At 40.9% G+C, this 19235-nt stretch overlaps 1 protein-coding gene across 2 annotated transcripts in view; it reads right to left on the reverse strand.

Moving 5' to 3' along the window:
- Positions 1 to 19235, reverse strand: part of HS6ST2 (heparan sulfate 6-O-sulfotransferase 2) — a 281059-nt gene that overhangs the window by 159986 nt on the left and 101838 nt on the right. The window lies entirely within an intron of this gene.

Raw genomic sequence — 19235 nt, forward strand, 5'->3', positions numbered from 1 at the left:
CACAGGGAAAAAGACAAATCAACCTTTTTATAGGTTTAAAGAGAAACAGTGTAGTATAATAGAAAGACCACTGGACTTCCAGCTCTGTAGAACTCAGTTTAAATATGGGCTGGTGCTTACCAGTTCAGAAAGTCATCTGGATCTGTTTGCTCTTGGGGATAATACCACCTATGTTGCCTACAGCATAGGAGTATTGGAAGAAAATGCCTTGCAAACCTACCAGGACTTAACAAGTGAAAGATATGAATTATGATGCATTAAGTAGGAAACTTTGGTAGTAAAGATGCTTGTGGAATGTAAACAATTTGCTATAGATCCATGGTAGGGAAAACACTGTAACTGATGATTTCCAAGATCCCATTCATTCATTCAACAAATTTTTTATTGAGTACCTATCTTCATTTTATTATATTTTATTGAGCAAGGCCCTGGAGCTCCAGTTTAAGAGGGATACAAATATAAGTAAGTTGTGGACTTTTAGTAGTACATCATCTCGTATAGGAGATGAAACATTTTCTCACAGAAAACTCAAACTCAAATGGATCTGTGATTTTGCCAATTCAGGAATTCCCTCCAATGATGTTAATCACAACTCATTCGTGCTACTTATTCTGGTCCATGTTCTGCCAAAAGTTGTCCACAGGGGAAAACTAGAACACTAATAGATTGTTGGTAGAGTTGTGAACTGAACCAACCATTCTGGAGAACAATTTGGAACTATGCCCAAAGGGCTATAAAACTGTATATACCTTTTGATCTAGCAATACCACTACTAGGTCTGTATCCCAAAGAAATCATAAAGAAGGGAAAAGGACCCACAGGCACAAAAATATTTATAGCAGTTCTTTTTTCATGGTGGCCAAGAATTGGAAATTGAGGCAATGTCCATCAAGTGGTGAAAAGCTGTGAATGTAATGGAATACTATTGTGCTATAAGAAATGATGAGCAGACAGATTTCAGAAAAACCTGGAAATACTTATATGAACTGATACTGAGTGAAGTGAGCAGAACCAGGAGAATATTGTACATAGTAACAGCAACATTGTATGATGATCAACTGATAGATTTAGCTCTTCTCAACAGTACAATGATCAAAAGCAATTCCAAAAGACTAATGATGGAAAATGCTGTCCACATCCAGACAAAGAACTATGAAGTCTGAATGTAGATCGAAGCATACTATTTTCACTATTTTTGTTTTTTTTCTTTTTTGTGGTTTTTCACTTTTGTTCTGATCCTTCTTTCACAACATGACTAATGTGGAATGTTTAACATGATTGTGCATGTATAACCTATATTAGATTTCATGCTGTCTCAGGGAGTGGGGAGGGGAGGAAAAAATTTGGAACTCAAAATCTTATGAAAATGAATGTTGAAAACTATCTTTACATGTAATTGTCAAAACTAAAATACTATTAAGTGGAGGAAAAGAGTTTTTCACAGGGAGTATGAGGCCTTCCTTGTTTTCTTCTGACACAAGAAGGGACCAGTTATCCACCACCACTGTCCACTAGTTATCCTTTGCTTTTAAGAGCAAAATGACCTTGCTGAATGGATTGTCATCTAATTCTTTGATAATATCCTTTGGTTCAGTTTTCCTTTGGAATTTCTCATTGGTTCTATGTTACAGCCTGCTCACCCTCCCACCATCTCCCTCTTCATTGACCTTGGTGTGTTAGTCATTTTTAATTCTTTTGAGGCAGTGGTGTTCCATGACTTGCTACTATAAAACAGTATGGATAAAATGTTTGTATGGAAAAGGTAGGCTTTTGCTTTCATGGGAAGCTTGGGATGAGTAAAAACTTTGCAATTTCCCAAAAGTAATACAGCTCACTCACTTTCCCCTATTTTTCAATTCCACTTCTACTCTCAGTCTCAGATTTATACGTACTACTGGATAACTCTATAGGGTGTCCATTCAAAAATATCAAAATCTGGGCAAGAAATATTCTTCATCTACTTGGTCTTTCCCATGTGGGCAACTTCTCTTGAGTGATTATGGATCTCTTCTAGAATGCTCACCTCCTTCTAGGAGGGTTTTATGTCATCAGCACAATTTTATCTACAAATAGAAGCATTTGGAGGATGTCACTATCCATAGAAAATCCCTCCTCAACCTGAATCATGAGCAGGACCTACTCAATTATAGTGGCAGATATCTTTGGCAACTATGCATCTCCCTGTTTTATACCTTGCTGAATGATTATTATCAGAGGATCAATGAATAGGGTTATTTTTACTGTTATATCTTCCAAAGAACCTTTAATGATCTCGACAAATAAATGGGAGGCACCTTGTTGTAAAAGAGTGGGTAAGATGATGTTTTGTTCTATAAAATCAAATGCATTTTTGTCATCAAAAAACAGTGGGATCTTATAATCTCTACATCTTTTAGCTGACTGTGATATGGTAAGGATGTGGTCCATTGTTGAGTATCACTTGCAAAAGTCTCATCCCAACTTGTGCTTTCATCAAGGATGCCCTCAATTCACATATGGCTGACTCTCAGTGATTATATACAGATGCAAGAGTAGGTATATAGGTCAGTAATTAATTATTAATGCTCTCTCGGTTACCTTTTTATATTAAAAAGGTCTGAGATTTATCTCCCCCACCCCCCTGCCTTTTGGTAGTTCTCACAGAACTACAATAAAAAACAGAAGATGGTTTCAGCATAAAGAGATATAAGCAAGGCCATGGGAGGGAAACATTTCTTTCTAGGTGTGTATAGTGGGGGTAGCAGGGGTAGTGGTGGTAGGGGGATGGGTATTGTGAGAAGGATTCACAGAGGACATGGCATTTACAACAGGCCTTGAAAGATGGTAGGATTTCATCAAGTAGATACTGGGGGCAGGGGGATGGCTCAGATAAGTATAATAGCATGAGTAAAGATGCAAAGAATTAGAGTGGTGAGGACCTAGATTTGAATTCCAGATCTGCCATTAGCCGGGTGACCATAGGCAAGTCACTTCTTTCTGGACCTCCGGTTCCAAATGTATAAAATGAAGGGGTTGGACTACATGGTACCTTGTGGCAGTAATTCCTATGATTCTATGTCACTACCCTTTGGCCTAAAAGAACAATAGCTCTGACCTCCAGATATAGGCTCCCCAGTTGCCCCAACCTGGCCTAATGAGCTAGTGGCAGACTGCCTGGCCTCAAATGGAGTGGCTGGTCCAGGCTTAAGGCCACTAATGCTCCAGGTACAAGGGGCAGAAATGTTGCTCTCTCTAGCCCTCTGCTGGGTGTTCCAGACCCGCTACATCACTTTGCAATATATTCATATTATTACCTCAATACTTCACCTGAACAGTCTTAATGAAATATGACTGGAGATTAACTAAACTGTAAAATCCATAAAAAGTGTGCTTTACCAGGGACGCTTCCCAATGAATCAGCAGTTGGGTTAATTCATTATTTAGCGGGCTTGTTATTTACAGTGTATTACATACCGCTTGGGAAGTTATTTACCCAGGCTGGTCTCTCTGCATGATTCTCCCTTAAGAGAAGAAAAATGTTTATCGTCAACTACACCGGGTTGTCGTTTGAGTCTGCAGCATGCAGCTGAAGCACAGCTCAAGGCAGGCTTCCAGACTTCCTGGGTCTAACAGGATTTGGGGCTCTACAAGAACCTCTTATTTTACAAATAGCAATAAGAAGAAATCAAAGATCCTAGCAACTTATCTTTCTATAGTGCTTTCCTCACAACAACCTTTTGAGGGAGTAAGTACAAGTACAGTTATCCCCATTTTACAGAGGAGGAAACTGAGGCACACAGAGGAAAAGGCACTTGTTCAAGGTCATGAAGGGAAAAAATGGTAGGCCTAGTAAAATCAAGGTTCATCTCAGGTACTACCTCCACAAAGAATTAGTTCCTGATCTTCCGCGGATGTGTGTGTGTATGTGTGTGTGTGTGTGTGTGTGTGTTCTCTCCCTCCCTCTTTCTGCATCTTTTCTCTTCTCTCTCTCTCTCTCTCTCTCTCTCTCTCTCTCTCTCTCTCTCTCTCTCTCTCTCTCCCCCCTCCCTCTTTCTGTATCTCTTCTCTCCTTCTCCCTCCCTCCTTATCTCTATCTCCTTCTCTCCCTCTCCCCCCTCTCTCCCTACATCCTTCCTTCCCTCTCTCTCCTCTAATTTACAATCCTGATTATATTTATTTAATCTATTTACATGTTGTACCCCCTGGGAGAATGTAAATTCCTTGACACTAGGGCCTTATTTCTTGGGTCCTATGTTCCTAGACCTAGAAAAGCCTAGAGTTTAGAGGCCATCTAGTCCAAGGCTCTCATTTTACTGAGGAGGAAAGAGGCACAAGCACAGAGAGGGGTGGAGAGTTGCCCAAGGTCACCGGAGGATCCTAGATCTAGAGCTAAAAGAGGTCACAAAGACCATCTAATTCATCTAGCCATTTCACAGATGAGGAATGAGTGCTAGGGAGACTGAGTTACTTGGTCAAGGTAAGACAGGCAGTTTAAGAGTCAGAGGTGAACGCTGATCCCAGTACCTTGGACTCTAAGGCTAGTGCTCTTTGCACAGGGCTTGAGCCATTATTTCCTCTGGGTCTTTGTATTCCAAATGCCTTGAATAAAGAATTCACTTAATAAATGTTTATTGAATTGAATTGAATTTTTCCGTGGCAGTTATCGACCATTGTTTCTGTTTTTAATTTTTAAAAATGATCTGTTTATTGATGCATCAGAATCATTTCTAGACATCCCCATCACCAACCCAGTGAGCTTTCACTTTTAACGAAGAAAAAATAGTTCAGCAAAAACAATCAACCCAGCAATCACACTGGACAGTGTATCCAATTTTTCACACCCATAGTCTCTCTTGCCTCCCCAAGGAGAGCAAGTACATACATTTCCTCATTTCTTTGTCAGGGCCAAGCTTAATGACTATTGTTTCTTTAGGAGAAAGAAGTGGGGGTGGAGGAGAAAAAAAAGAAAGGGAGAATGGGAGAGAGGAAGGGAGAGGGAGAGAGACCATTGCTTCCATTCATTGCAAATCGGTTCTGTGGGTATGAGATTTTCATGACCTAGTATGTAGGACTCAAATCTGAGACTCTGGACAAGAAAGGATGTTGTTGTGGCAGCTCATTCCCTTTGGATTGGGTTTTGTTATTCATTTTATGAGACCTGAAGGCTCCCTGGTGAACTGCTAACCCAAAGTAGCAGATTTGTCTAGGGAGCCAGTCTGGGTCTCACGTGAGCAAACCAAATTAGCAGTGGTGCATAATGATATTGATTTTAATCAATCAGTGGTTAGAGAATTAAGGACCTTTCATTGATTAACAATCACTCTGTAGTGCCTCATCCATTCAAAAAGATCATTTGTACTGTGCACGTGGCCAGAAGCCAATGCCATGCAGCTACTGAAGCCTCTCGCCAAATGAGCCTTGTATCATTCATCCCGTTATTCTCATCAAAAACACTTCGGAGCACTGGGTGCTCAACAAACCCTATAGGCTTGCAAGTCTGCTGGCAAAGGAGTGGAGAGAGTCCCTCCTTTAAGGGAAGTTGTTTTTTTTTTTAAGCAATTGGGGTTAAGTAACTTGCTCAAGGTTACACGGCCAGTTATTTTGTGTGGGTGCCAAGTATCTGAGGCCGGAACTGATCCCGGGTCTCCCAACACCAGGGCCGGAGCTCTTACTCATTGCGCCACCTGGCCACCTTGAAGTTCTGCAATTCTCTGCAGCTTTCAAAGAATACTATAATCACAGACTTAAGTGTTGTTAGGAACCTCAGAAGTCATATTGTCCCACCCCCTCATTTTATGGGTAAAGAAAATGAGGCCCAGACAAGATGCTGGGACCCTAGACCTAGAAGTGTTAAGAGACTTCTGGAGGCCATCAAATTCAACCCCCTAGTTTTTCAGGAGGAAATGGAGACCCAGGGAAGTAAAGTGACTTGTTCAATCCTACATGAGTAAGAGGGAGCTGGATGGGAATTTGAGGAATGCTCTTTAGTCTCCAAATCCAGCACACTTTGCATGGCTCTTGTCTAACTCTTCCTTCCTGGGTACCCTTTTCCTCATAGCTTCCTTGACACTTCTCTCTCCTGATGCTCCTTCTACCTGGCCACTCTTCCTTAGTCTCCTTTGCTGGATCAGCATCAGTCCTTTAGTTTATGCCCTATACCTTCTTTCTCTCTCAATGCTAAACTCTTGAATCTTTGGTACTTTCTGCCTCCTCTTAAAATTCTGAACAGACCTAGAAGTTTGATTTCCAACCAACATACTGAAAATGTTCTATTCAAGGCCACCAATAATCTCTTACCCTCTATATCTGATAGTCTTATCTCAATTCTCCCCATTCTTGATCTCTCTGTAGCTTGACACAAGATACTCTTTTCCCTTTGCTAGCTCACCATCTATCTCAAAACCCCTAGGTTTATGTATTCCTCAATTCTCTGTCCTAAGTCCATTTCTTTTCTCTTTTGGTGATATCAACACCTCCAAGTGGGTTCAATTAGCATGTCTATGTAGATGATTCCCATATATATTTTACATGTATATCTATCTAGTCTTTCTCCTGAACTTTAATTCCATATCACCCTCTGCCTAATGGCCATCTCCACCTGAATATTCCATAGGCATCTCAAATTTACAGTGTTCACAACAGAATTCATCTTCCTCCACCAACCTGCCTTCCTTCGAGATTCCCAATTTCTATTGAAGGCATTAACATCCTTATAATAATCCAGATTTGTGGTCTCAGTCATTGCTGAATGCTCCCCCACCACCATAACCCTCGCATTTAGCTGACAAGTCATAAACATTTAACCTTAGCAAAACCTCTCTCACCTCTTTACCCTTCTTTCCACTCACAGGGTCACAATCCTAGTACAAACTCTTATCATGTCTCATTTGGATTTCTCGAACTGCTCTGAACTGGCTGCCTGCTCTCAGTCTCATAATCTTACTAAGGTACAGATATGACCAAGGCATTTCCCCACTCAAGTATCTTTGATATCTGCTCCATTACCTAGAACAGGGGTGGGGAAACTGTGGCCATATGTGGCCTTCTAGGTTCTCAGATGTGGCCCTTTGACTGAGTCTAAGTTTTACATACCAAATCCTTTTATTAAGGTGAAATTTGCATTTAGTCAAAGAGCTGCACTTGAGGACCTAGAGGGCCACATGTGGCCTTGAGGTCTTAGGTTCCCCACCCCTGACCTAGAAGATAAAACAAATTCATTTCAACAGGCATTTATCAGTCAGTGTCTATGTGGCAGGCATCAGGCTATAACCTAGAAATACAAAAGGGGAAAAAAAGGTCCTACCCTCCAGGATCTTACATTCTTAGCCTAATATTTAAGGTCTTCTTAATCACTTCTGGCTACATGAATTAAATAACTTCCTTTCTCTATGCCTCTTTTCCTCAGCTGTAAAATGGAGGTAAGAAGACTTGTACTACCTGTTTACCAGGATTATAAAGAAAGCAATGTCGAAACCTAAAAGCATCAGAGAAATGGGAGCTCTCATGATTTTGTATTATTAATATTATCCTCCATTACCACCCGGCTGAATTATTACAATAGGTTTTAGTGCTTCTGTTCTCTGTGTGCTCCAATCCATCCTTCTTACTGATGCCAGAATAACCTTGCTGGGCATGTTACTTGTCAGCCCTCAAACTCTTTCATTGTGTCCAACTATCTCATAGAGTACAATCCATCCTCCTTTCCATAGCACTCAATGACAATACTGATACCAAGGCATATTCTGATTGAACTGATGAGTTATCTGGCCCATTGTATATCACAGTCTGGATAGATGAGGTCACACTTCCAAAATGCAAGGTAGGAATCCTATGGAGAATTTGCTAGAAAATGTGGACAAGAGTGGCACAGGCTAAGAAGAAATTAATGTGCAGTGAGCAGCTCCCATAGAGAGAATGCCCAGAGAGATAGGATAATAAGTCCACCAAAGCAGGAACATAGAGCTCCAATTCCTGGAAAGGAGAGAAATGGGATTCACACAAATGTGATGAAAAAATGGAAAATTATGGGTTTGGGACATTTTTGGTCCATTTGGACAAATGGACATTTGTGTATCTGGGACCAGGGCCAATTAAGTAGAAGCTCACAGAGTACCCTTGGTCAAGCTACTTCTTTGCTCCATTATACAGTTTTCCCCTATATAGAATGAGAGTTTCCAGCTCTAAAATGCTAGGATTCCATGACACCCAATGGGTCCTGAACTGGGAAGATGAGCTTCTGAGACAAAGCTGCCTGATATACCAGTGTCTTCCCCAGGAAGCCCCAGCCAGGAACATGCACACATGCTCCCCAGGATGTAGACCTTAACCAATGATGCATTCAGCTTCTGGCCTCAGCTCACAGACTTTAGATGCTTCTAATATGGCCCTCATCTGCAAAAATATCAGCTAAAATGACAGCTGTCCAAAACTAGAAAAGAATCCTAATAGGCACTCATTCCCATAGCCCTTCAGACTTTTCAGAAGCATTTTCACACCCCTTATCTCATTGGATCCTCACCCAAAACCATGCGAGATGACACGAGCATTGAATATTGCTCCCCAAATTACAGATGAAGAATGTGAGGCTTTGGGCTGTGGTGCCAGCTGTCCAAGGATACCCAGCCAGGAAGTGGGAAGAATCAAGCAGAACCTAAGTCTCCCACCTCAAAGGCCAGAGATCTTTCCCCAACTTAATAAATATAATGCACCATTTTAAAAAGCACCTGCTAAGGGCAGAGCACTGCACTGTGTGTTAGGGAAAAGACCAGATATTCAAAGACATTGGCCCTGCCACCCAAAAAGCTCAGAGTCCAATAGGGAGAAGATACCAAAACAGAATGCTGTCATACAGTACATGAGTAATGCATTAAAAAGAAAGGTACAAATTAAGTGCTCTCTCAGGTCTGAAGGAGAAGGTCATTACTAGACAAAGACAGGAAAAATTTCGGAAAGCCTTTGTGGAGGCAGTAACATTTTAGTTAAGCTTGAAAAGATACATGAGAGGAAATAGGAAGAAAGGGCATTCCAGGAAAAGGGTGAGCAAAGGCCCCCAGATAGGACAACAGAGGGTGGTGAATGGCCCCATTTGGTACAGAATGAATATAAGAAAAGGCCATAAACTAAGGGTTCTTAACCTCTTTTGTGTTATGGGCCCCTTTGGCAGTCTGAAGAAGCTTATAGAGACCTTCTTAAAATGTCTTTAAATACTATATATATATGATTTAAAAGGTAATCAAACATAGTGAAATGCAAATTATCAAAATAGCTTTTAAAAAAAGTTAATGGACCTCAGGTTAAGAACCTCTGCTCTAAAGGCCAGGTGGCCCCAGATGATGGAGAGGGCTAAATGTTACCTGCTAAAATACATCCTGCTACCTTCCAAAGCAATACAAGCATTGCCTCTGTTCTGTTCAATCTGAAAGAGTCTGATTTGGGCTGGAACATACAGGCAGTACCCAAGAGAGGGAATAAAGTGAGGCTTCTCTTCACAGAAAGGTATCCCATCTGTTAACACACACTTAGGGCAATAGGATGAATATGAACCAGCTGACTTGGATGTCCAAGTATAGCAGAGCAGCTGTGCTTTCCTTGGAGGTCTCCAAACCCAGGAGCCATGCTTCTCCATAGGGGTCGGCTGGTGAGTTCGTACCATGGCTTGAACTAGGCAAGCTTCTACAAATGTGAACCTTCCTATTTCTACCCTCCCATACACAACTTCCTTTTCACCAAGACAAATCATTCAAGTGGCCAAAAAGTTTCTGATTCAAGTGGGTATTATTATCAACACAACAATTCTGACAAGAAAGATTACCTACCTTCATTATTACTGTGTAAAAGTGAAAATCACCTGTAAATTCCCTTAGTTCTATATTTAATCTTTCAAATAAAGAGATTGCTTTACAAAATTATTCATGAGAGAAATTCCATCTTCTATGACTTGGAATCTCACAGTTGATACTTTTGTAAAATGTTTGTAGCATGTCCAAAAATAACACTCCTTCTCCATGCCACTGCACTGGCCATTCCCTATGTCTGGAATGCACTCGCTCCTCTCCTCTCCCTCTTAGAATCCCTTGTATCCTTCAAATGTCAGCTCAAATCCCATCTTCTATATGAAACCTTCCCTGATCCCTCCAGCTGCTAGAGCCTCCCTTTCCCCTCCAAATTCCTCAGATTTACTTTGTAATATTTTATATGTGTACACAGTCATCCCCAATAGAATGTAAGCTCTCTTAGAGAAGGGACTATTTTAATCTTGTCTTTGTATTCCAAGTTCTTAGCACAGTTCTGGCACATAGGGAAGGCTTGTTGATTGAAGGTAGAAGGAACCTTAAAGTACATATTGAACCCCTACTCTATGAAATTAATTTCTACATAGGTTGTACATAAAATGAGTTCAAGACCAAGCAAGATATCACATGGAAGAAATATGGTAGAAAGACAAGAGCACTGAATTGGAGTATTTGGGTTCCACTTACTAATCTGAGTGACTTTGGACAAGTTCCTTCTCCAAGCTGGTCCTCAGTTTCCTCTTCTGTACCATGAGGGAGTTAGACCACATGATCTTTAAAGTTCCCTACACCTCCAAATTCTGTGATTTCCTATTAATTCTGATCTTTTGTTATTATCCAAGCAAACATCATCTTGGACAAGAAGGGGCTAACCTTAGGGCTTCCTAGCCCTGGCAGGGGTGGGGATGTGCCTGGAGAACACAAATGAAATGACTTTCCCAGGGTTACACACCCACTAAGTGTCAGAGGTGATATGGGAACCTACTCTAAAACCAACACTCTAATTTGCCATGTTGCCTCTATAAAGCCTATGATTTATAGGAGGAAAAAAATTGGAAAGGAAAGGATTTGGGAGATCCATGACTTTTCAGTAAGCTCTATCATTCTATGATCACTGAAAAATTCCTCTGTCATGATTAAGAATCTCTTACCCCCTCCCTTCCCTTTGCTCCTCCCTCATTGATTGTGACCTTTTGTTATTGGCCAAGCACACAGCATCTTGGGCAGGAAGGGGCTAACCTTGGGACTCCCAAGAGACAGGTCCAACGATGTAAAGTATGCCCAGAACTCTCTTCTCCCTAGTCCCATGGTGATTAAGCATGAAACCACTGCTCTTCTACCCAGAGCTGTACCTTGCTGCTGTGACCAAGGCTTTGGCTGGGAGAGATGGCAAATGGGTTAGGCTGCCAGGTGTGCAGCTCATACATATTTTAGATTTCATTGGCTGTGAGCTCACATTGAATTCTGGGTTCCATACAAGAAAAATCACGAGTCTCCAAAGTGCATGCAAATTCATGCATTAGCAGCACCACTGCCACCCCCACCGCCACCATCATCAGCATCCATTTCTAGCTTGTTTTAAAATTCCCAAAGCACTGTCCTCATGACAGTCCTGCAAGGTAGGGAGTAAAGAATTGTTCTCATCTTACCGAGGAGAAAACCAAGGCTCAGAAATGGGAAGTGACCTAATTATAGTCACAAAGGTGGTAAATGTAGCCGAATGGAAAGGAGAGACAGTGCTGGACTCCACATAATGGAGTCAAGAAGACGCAAGTTTGAATTCCAAGTCAGACATCCCTAGTCATATGACCCAGAACAAATCACTTATCTCTAGACCTCAGTTTCCTCATCTGTAAAGTAAGGCAATTGGACTCAATGACCTCTAAAGTCTCCTTCAGCTTTAAATTTGGAGGGGGGTCTTTGTAAGGACTGTTCCATTTGTTGTCTCTGTTTTCCTAGTACCTAATATGGTACCTGGCCCATAGCATGTGTTTAATAAATGTCTGATTGAACAATCCTTTTATCCCATAATTTATGATCCTATAAAATGAAAGAACTAGAAAGAATTTGAACTCAGGGCTCCTAAACACAAATCCTATGTTCTTTCCTCAACAGCCAGAGCCCCTCCTCAAAATGTAAGATAATACATCTCCAAATGTCACCCACTGGAAAGGCATTAATAATTCCAAGCAGGCAGGCTCAGAAAGGACAGTGTCACAATTCACTTCAGGACAGCTTGCTGTGGGTTGGTACAGAATGGGGACTGATTTTCCCAGGGTGCTCTAAAGTCAGGGTAAAGGACTCCAGGAACCCAAGGAGCTTCAGAAAGGGCACAGGCACATTGGGGAGTAGGGAGTAAAGGTTAATTCTATTATGGCTGGGTTTTAGAGAAGTATGAGATCCATCAAGGAAATGTACCTTAAATTGGAGAATCACACAGTCTCCACGGTGGAAGGGACATCAGAAGCTATCTACTCCACACGTTCCTGAACATAAATCCCCTTGATGCCATCCCACAACAAGATGTCACCAAGCCTTTATCTAAAGGTCTCTGATGAAGTCAGACCACACCACTTATGGATAGATCTGATAAATGCTCTGCCCTTCAGCTTCTATCTGTTGGTGCTTAATTCTGTCCTTTGGGACCAATCAGAGCCAGGACACTGAAAAAGGTAAAGAGGGAGTCTGGAGAGAGCAACCAGGATAGAACTGGGGGCATAAAACTAGGAAAAAAAAGACTTGGGGGGGGGAGGGGCATGATGACTATCTTTCAGTATTTGAAAAATTGTTATTTAGAGGAGAGATTGGACTTATCAGTTTTGTCTAAGAGAGTAGAACCAGGAGCAGTAGGTGGGTGTTGCAAAGAAACAAATGTCAGGAAACTCCCTCCCACCCCCCAGCAGAGCTATGCCAAAGTGGAGCTGGCTGCCATTAGAGGTCACACCTTCTCCCTCACTCAATGTCTTCAAGCAGAGGCTTCCTGGCCTCTTGTCAGGGATGTTGTTGGAAGGATGTTTTTGGTAAACCAGAAGTTGACTCCACAGTCCCTTCCATATCTGAGACTGTCATTCCAGAAAAATTGTTAGTAACAGTAAATAGGTCACACAACCATAGTTTATTGCTTCAAAACTAAACTGGGCTAACTCTGCTCTAAATATCACTGCTGAATGCAACTATGGGAACTCAAAAGGAACAAAACACTAAGAGGCACTTGAGGAATACAAACAGTCACATCGTGCCATAATGCCTCTGGCTCACATATATAACACATGGTTAATCTCCAACTGGCTGCTGTTGCCACTCTCACAGTCTGCTGGGATTCCCAGCTGGGAAAGAAGTGAAACTTAGAGGGAATCTCTTCCCTTATTCCAATAAAGAACTTTACTGGGAGCTGTCTCCCTCCTGCCTTGCCTAGGGACATTAGAGACAGCAGTTCTCCTGCACCAACCTGGTTGCCAGCTACCAGAAAAGACTATGCTGATGATAATCAAGGCTTCAAGAAATGAAAGGCAGCCCCAATGTTTTACTGACTCCCCTGGGGGCAGAGAGCTAAATAAGACACAGTCACTGCCTTTCAAGATCTAGTTCAGCCAGTCTAGTTGTGGAGATACAAAATGGGGAGATTTACAGGATGTCTCGCAATGTAACAGCTCAACAATATTTCTTTATAAGTGGGTTGGAAGATTTGATCATTGAATATCATAATCTGGGCAACAGACAGTTTGTCCATTTGGTTCTTCCGGTGTGGATGGTTATGTCAAAATCTTTTGAGTAGGTCAGGCTCTTTTCCAGGAGGCTCCACATTGAACAAGACTGACTCAACATCATCTTCAGGCAGGGGTTTCTTGAGAACCTCATCATCTATAGGAAAGCCTTTTCTGCTTTGACTTTGTGATGGTTCTCCTCTATCACAGGGGTGGTCACCGTTGGCAAGAACATGTCTCTCTGTTTTATGCCTTGCCCAAAGAACAAACATGCCCTGTCTTAAAATCTTCCAAGGAATCTTGAATAATTATGGTAGAGAGGAGACACTTTGTTGAAAACAAACCTTCAAAGTGCTGTTTTGCATAGTGAAGTGATTTATTTAATAATCAGCAAACAAGAAGGATAGTGAGAATTTGGATTTTCTACATCTTTGACTTAGTTATGTGATGGGAAAGATTTGGTCTGTTGTGAAATACTGCTTGAGAAAACTTACCACATTGCTATTAGTAATCAATTAATTAAGTAATCACTTAACTCTTTAGTGAGTCTGTCCTCTATGTGTGTACAGATTAACCTCACTAAAAAAGGCCTTCAAGATTACTTGGATTACAAATGTCTCTCACCTAGCTCTCTTTAACTAGATTTAACTTGCACTGCTTTTCTTTACTTTGGGAGGTGACACTGTTCATAATCTTCCACCACTCAGCTCTGTAAAATCTGACAAATAAGTTTATAGTCTAACCCAGGGGTGGGTAACCTGCAGCCTTGAGGCCACCTGTGGCCTTCTAGGTCCTTGGGTGTGGCTTTGTGACTGAGTTCAAGTTTGACAGAACAAATCTTTTTCTTAAGAGGGTTTTTGGTTGCCACCTCTCTCTACTCAGCAAGCAGGTCAAGTACTTCCTAGTTGAGAGACGTTTTTAGGCTCTTCTGGTCTCCTTCTTAAGGCAATTGATTTATACCAGCTAATATTCTGCATAAAATTATTTGCAATCTATTTCTGTATCTCTTCTTCTGTCCATTACCATTTTTTAAATCAATATGGATTAAGTAATTTATTTTATAAGGATCTTCTCAATTTTATTCTCTCTTTATGTTAATTTTGATGTTTCCTCTAACAAGTCAGTGGTCTGAGTATACAGATGATTCATGAATAATGAGTCATTTCCTATCTGTTAAAATAGAATTCATTTCATTTTTTGTGATGTTATTCAGTACTCACCATGTCAATCACCTTCCATTTATTCTCTTGAAGAAATTATTCAGGATAAATAGGTATGAGGCATCTATGTCGTCTAAGGCAACTGGGTCGTACAGTGAATAGAGTACTGGGCCTGGAGGCAGGAAGACCTGAGTTCAGATCTGGCCTCAGACAACAACTGTGTGACCCTGGGCAAGTCATTTAACTCATTTTTGCCTCAGTTTCCTCACCTGTAAAATGGGGGTAATAATAACACCTACTTTGTAGGGTTGTTGTGAAGCTCAAATGAGATAATGATTGTAAAATGCTTAGCACAATGCCCTGGCATGTAGTAAGCACTATATTATTATTATTGGTTATTGTTGTTGTTATTCCTTATCCCTGACTCACAATTTCCAATTCTGGTCACCATCCTCATGTTTACATTGAAATCACTGAATAACGAAATAACATTGATTTAATTTGGGAGGATCTTATTTTGTTCTCTATTGAAAAACCCATTGACCTCTACATCCTCACAACAAATATTGACATACATGCTGCAGATATTTTCAAATTTTTATATAATACTGTACTTATTATGATCAATGTCAATATATGACCAAATGTCCCATGAAATTATATTTCTTGCTGCCTTTGGATATGTGATAAAACCAACTGTACCAGTTCCTTTATTTGCCTCTGCATAGAGAATCTATGAACCATCTTTCCACTTACCTGCAATTTCCTTCTTCCTGCTGGCTTTATTTAAAGCAGGAATGTCAAGACTGATAAGATTCAGCCCCTACAGAATCACATATTGGTCACTGCACAGAGATCTCACATCTGGAATGTCAACAGCTAAGTTAGTTTGTACATGGTGTGAAACTATGTTTCTTTTTCACTGAAACATTTTTAGAGATAAGAATAATTACAATCTCACCTCAGACCATGTTTTACAAGTGTAATATAGTAACCACTCTATTTTGTCTTCATATGTGCATTTATGTAACACTTCATGGATCAAGTACTCTTTCCTTGCTTTATCTCATTTGATCACCATAACTCTGTTATGGTGGGGCAGGTAATATGATTATTATTGTCCTTATTTCCCAGATGAGGACCATGAGGCTAGGAGAACCAATTTGTCCATTAACATAAAGCTAGCAAGTATCCAGGCCAGGAATCAAACTTAAGGTTTTTGACTCTGATGGTGATTCCCTAATTCCCTACACTGATGATGTGATATGAGTGACATCCTTGAAGACAGAATTGATCAATCTTTCAGGCATAGAAGGTAATTATTACAGTTTTATGAGGTTGTTGATGGTTGCTGGCCATTTGCATGATTAATATTTAAATAGATCAAAATAGTATTCACAGAACAGTCACAGAGTTAAAGAATTCAGAAGAAAAGAAATGATGTTTGGGGCTAAGGATAACAATATATAACAATAACAACAAAAAAGAATCAACTACATCCTACCAATGGTCCCTTAACTACTTATGTGTAATAGCAATTGACTGTCCTATGGGGAGCACCAGTCTTTAGAACATGCATAGATATTTCTATTTGATTTCAAGTAAGCAACTGGCAGAGTCTTATTTAAGTGGAAACCTGAGGAAATAATTTCCTGGCTAAACATATTGGAGGGAGGGGCTCAAATGGAGTGATGATGAAGTCTTTTCATTGGTTGTGGGGCAGGAAGAATTGACTACTCAGTGATTACTGAGCTTGAACTAAATGGGTAAAAGCTAAAGGGGCTACCTCTCATGCCTGGAATGCTTTCCCTTCTAATTAACAACCCCTTAGAATCACTGGCTTCCTTTAAGATTCAGCTAAAGCATCACCTTTTCCAGGAAAACTTTCCTAGTCCCCCTTGCTGCAGGCGTCATTTTCTGAAAGGTTACCTTCCATTTACCAACTACCTTTCGCCTACTTTGTATTTAGCTTGTATGTACTAATGCATATGTTATCTTCTCCCATTAGGCTCTGAACTCTGAAGTCAAGGACTACTTTTACTTTCTCTTTGTAGCCCCAAGGCTTAGCATAGTACCTGACATATAATAAGCACTTGCCAAAGGCTTGTTGATTGCTTAATTTCAAGATGGAAGGGACCCTGTGAATGTGAGAGATCTAGAGGCCATACCAGTGTCTGTGGGTGATTGGCAGAAGCTATCAGAACAGACATGGTCAATGGTGGTGAAAGCTAGAGAGATTCAGAAAGACAGTCACCCTAGGAAGGTAGCAAGTTCAGGGAGTGAGACCCCTTGTTGGTTCAGAAAAGTTCCTTCCCTGAACTTTATCATAACGGTCTCTCAGAGCCCAGCAGAGAGCTACACCTAAGGGAAACTTCATAGGGAGCCTAAAAAGTGGGGAAAGAACTTCCAGTATGAGGAGTTCAAGGTACCCTTTGGCCCTATGTGTTCTCTATACAAGAGCTTCATTACCTTTGTACTTTAAATTTGTTGTGGGAGAGTATGTCCCAGCCTTGGAGGGGGATGTTTATTTAACCACTACTGTTGTGATACCACCTTAGCAAATAGCTTTTCTAAAAAGCTAACTAAGTCTATTGGTTGATTGTTAGTGGGAAGCTACACAGATGAGGGCTCATAAGCAGTAGAATTAGAAACTCAGATCCTTGGGATAAAAAAATCCTTAAAATTCTGAAGAATAATAGCAATTAGCAGTCCTCTAGCTACTTGAACCATCAATACAAGTGGGAATTGGGAGAATGTAATCCAGAGGAGGTTTAAAATATGCATACATTCAACATAAAGCAACTAGTGCTTTTGTGGAGAAATCATTATCTCTTTTTATATGCACAAGTTAACTGCTCAAAATGAAAATATTCATTTTGTGATGAAATATCTCCAAAAAGATTTACCTTATATAATATATAGTGAGAGACCTTATGAAATAGGTGAGTAGGGGTGGCCAGGTGGCACAGTGAGTCAGAGCACTGCCCCGGAGTTGGGAGACCCAGGATCGGTTCCGGCCTCAGATACTCAGCACCCACACAAAATAACTGGCCGTGTAACCTTGAGCAAGTTACTTAACCCCAATTGCTTTAAAAAAAAGAAAGAGGTGCGTAGATTATGTGATCTAGAGTGTGGAAAAGAAAGATTCTGGGAGTCTAGAGAACACTTTAGAGCAGGGGTAAGGAACCTGCAGTCTTGAGGGCATATGTGGCCTTCTAGACCCTTAAGTGTGACCTTTTTACTGAATCTAAATTTTACAGAACAAAGAGACTCCCAACAAATGTATGTGAGGTCCAGCCAAAGCATGGTCATTGCTACTGAAGAACTCCTAGTGTGGAAGGAAGTTGAATGAGAAGTTATGGCAGTACTTCTACTGTGTAAAGATGGTTTGACTTTGACTCTCAGTGTGGTGCTAACAGAAGCAGATGTGACACACGAGTGGCCATCCCCTAGCTAAGTGTTCACAAAATTAATCTCTACCTTTGTTGAGTCATTTTTCAGTCATAACCAAATCTTCATGACTCCATTTCGAATTGTCTTGGCAAAGGCATTGGAGGGGTTTGACGTTTCTTCAGATGAAGAAACTGAGGCAAACATGGACAAGTGACTCTTCCAGGGTCACACAGCTAATCTGAGGCTGGATTTGAACTCAGGAAGAGGAGTCTTTCTGATTCCAGGCCCCACACTCAATCCACTCTACCACCTAGCAGCCCAAATCTCTACCTAGGGAGTCCAAGTAATCAAGTAACCAAAAAAGCCAGGTCTGGTTGCCATCAGAGAATTCTGCAAAGGACCAAAATCTAAGGTGGAGGGTGGGAAGGGGAGGGGAGTAAGACTAGCTTTTGAAAAAGTTTCTGGCCAGTGGTTGATGCTAGATCAGGAGGCAGAAAAATTGAGAGAGGGCTAAAGAACTGAGAATTAATTTGACTGTTTCTCCAAAGCCTCTGTTTAAAAGTGGCTGCTGGTGATCCTATAACCCCCTTGCCCCTACATGGATGACCCCCTTCCAAGTTGGCCCTTCAGGCTGTGACTCCTATACTAATGGAGGAAAATCTAGAATATTCTAGTTCGGCCTACCACAAAAGGGTTCCTGCTAAAGACTATTGATTATGGGATGCTGCTGGGAGCCCAAGGAAAGTTTCTCACAAGACCTTGGTCATTAGATCACTCTTGCCAAAAGACACATCCCCTAGTGTGGTATCAATCTGGATGTCAACCAGGAACCAATCTTCCATGACTAAAATATCTGGTCCAAGCACAGCAAGAACATTTTTTATTATGTATATATAATTCTGACCAGATGAATTACCTGTATTTACACGTACACATTGGGTAGGGGGTAGGGGAAGATGCTGTTATTTTGGACAAATCGTTGTCCCCAAGAGTCCTAGAAGAAATACCTGAATCACAAATTGCAATTTGTAGCTCACCCTGGGTAATGAATCATTGGATGGAATTTCATTTTTTGGATTTAAAGAGAGTTAGTGTTGATCTATGAAGCCAGATGATTTAAGAAATTGAAGCAGTAACAAGGAAATTGCTTCTCTCTTGTGTGGCAAAATGCTTTATAGGGGGTTTTGGCTTTATTTCTTAAAATGGAT

The sequence above is a fragment of the Petaurus breviceps genome, unplaced genomic scaffold (genome assembly GCF_028583685.1).
Source record: "Petaurus breviceps papuanus isolate PSGF00001 unplaced genomic scaffold, PetGlider_PUasm1.0 90881, whole genome shotgun sequence".
Lineage (NCBI taxonomy): Eukaryota > Metazoa > Chordata > Mammalia > Diprotodontia > Petauridae > Petaurus > Petaurus breviceps.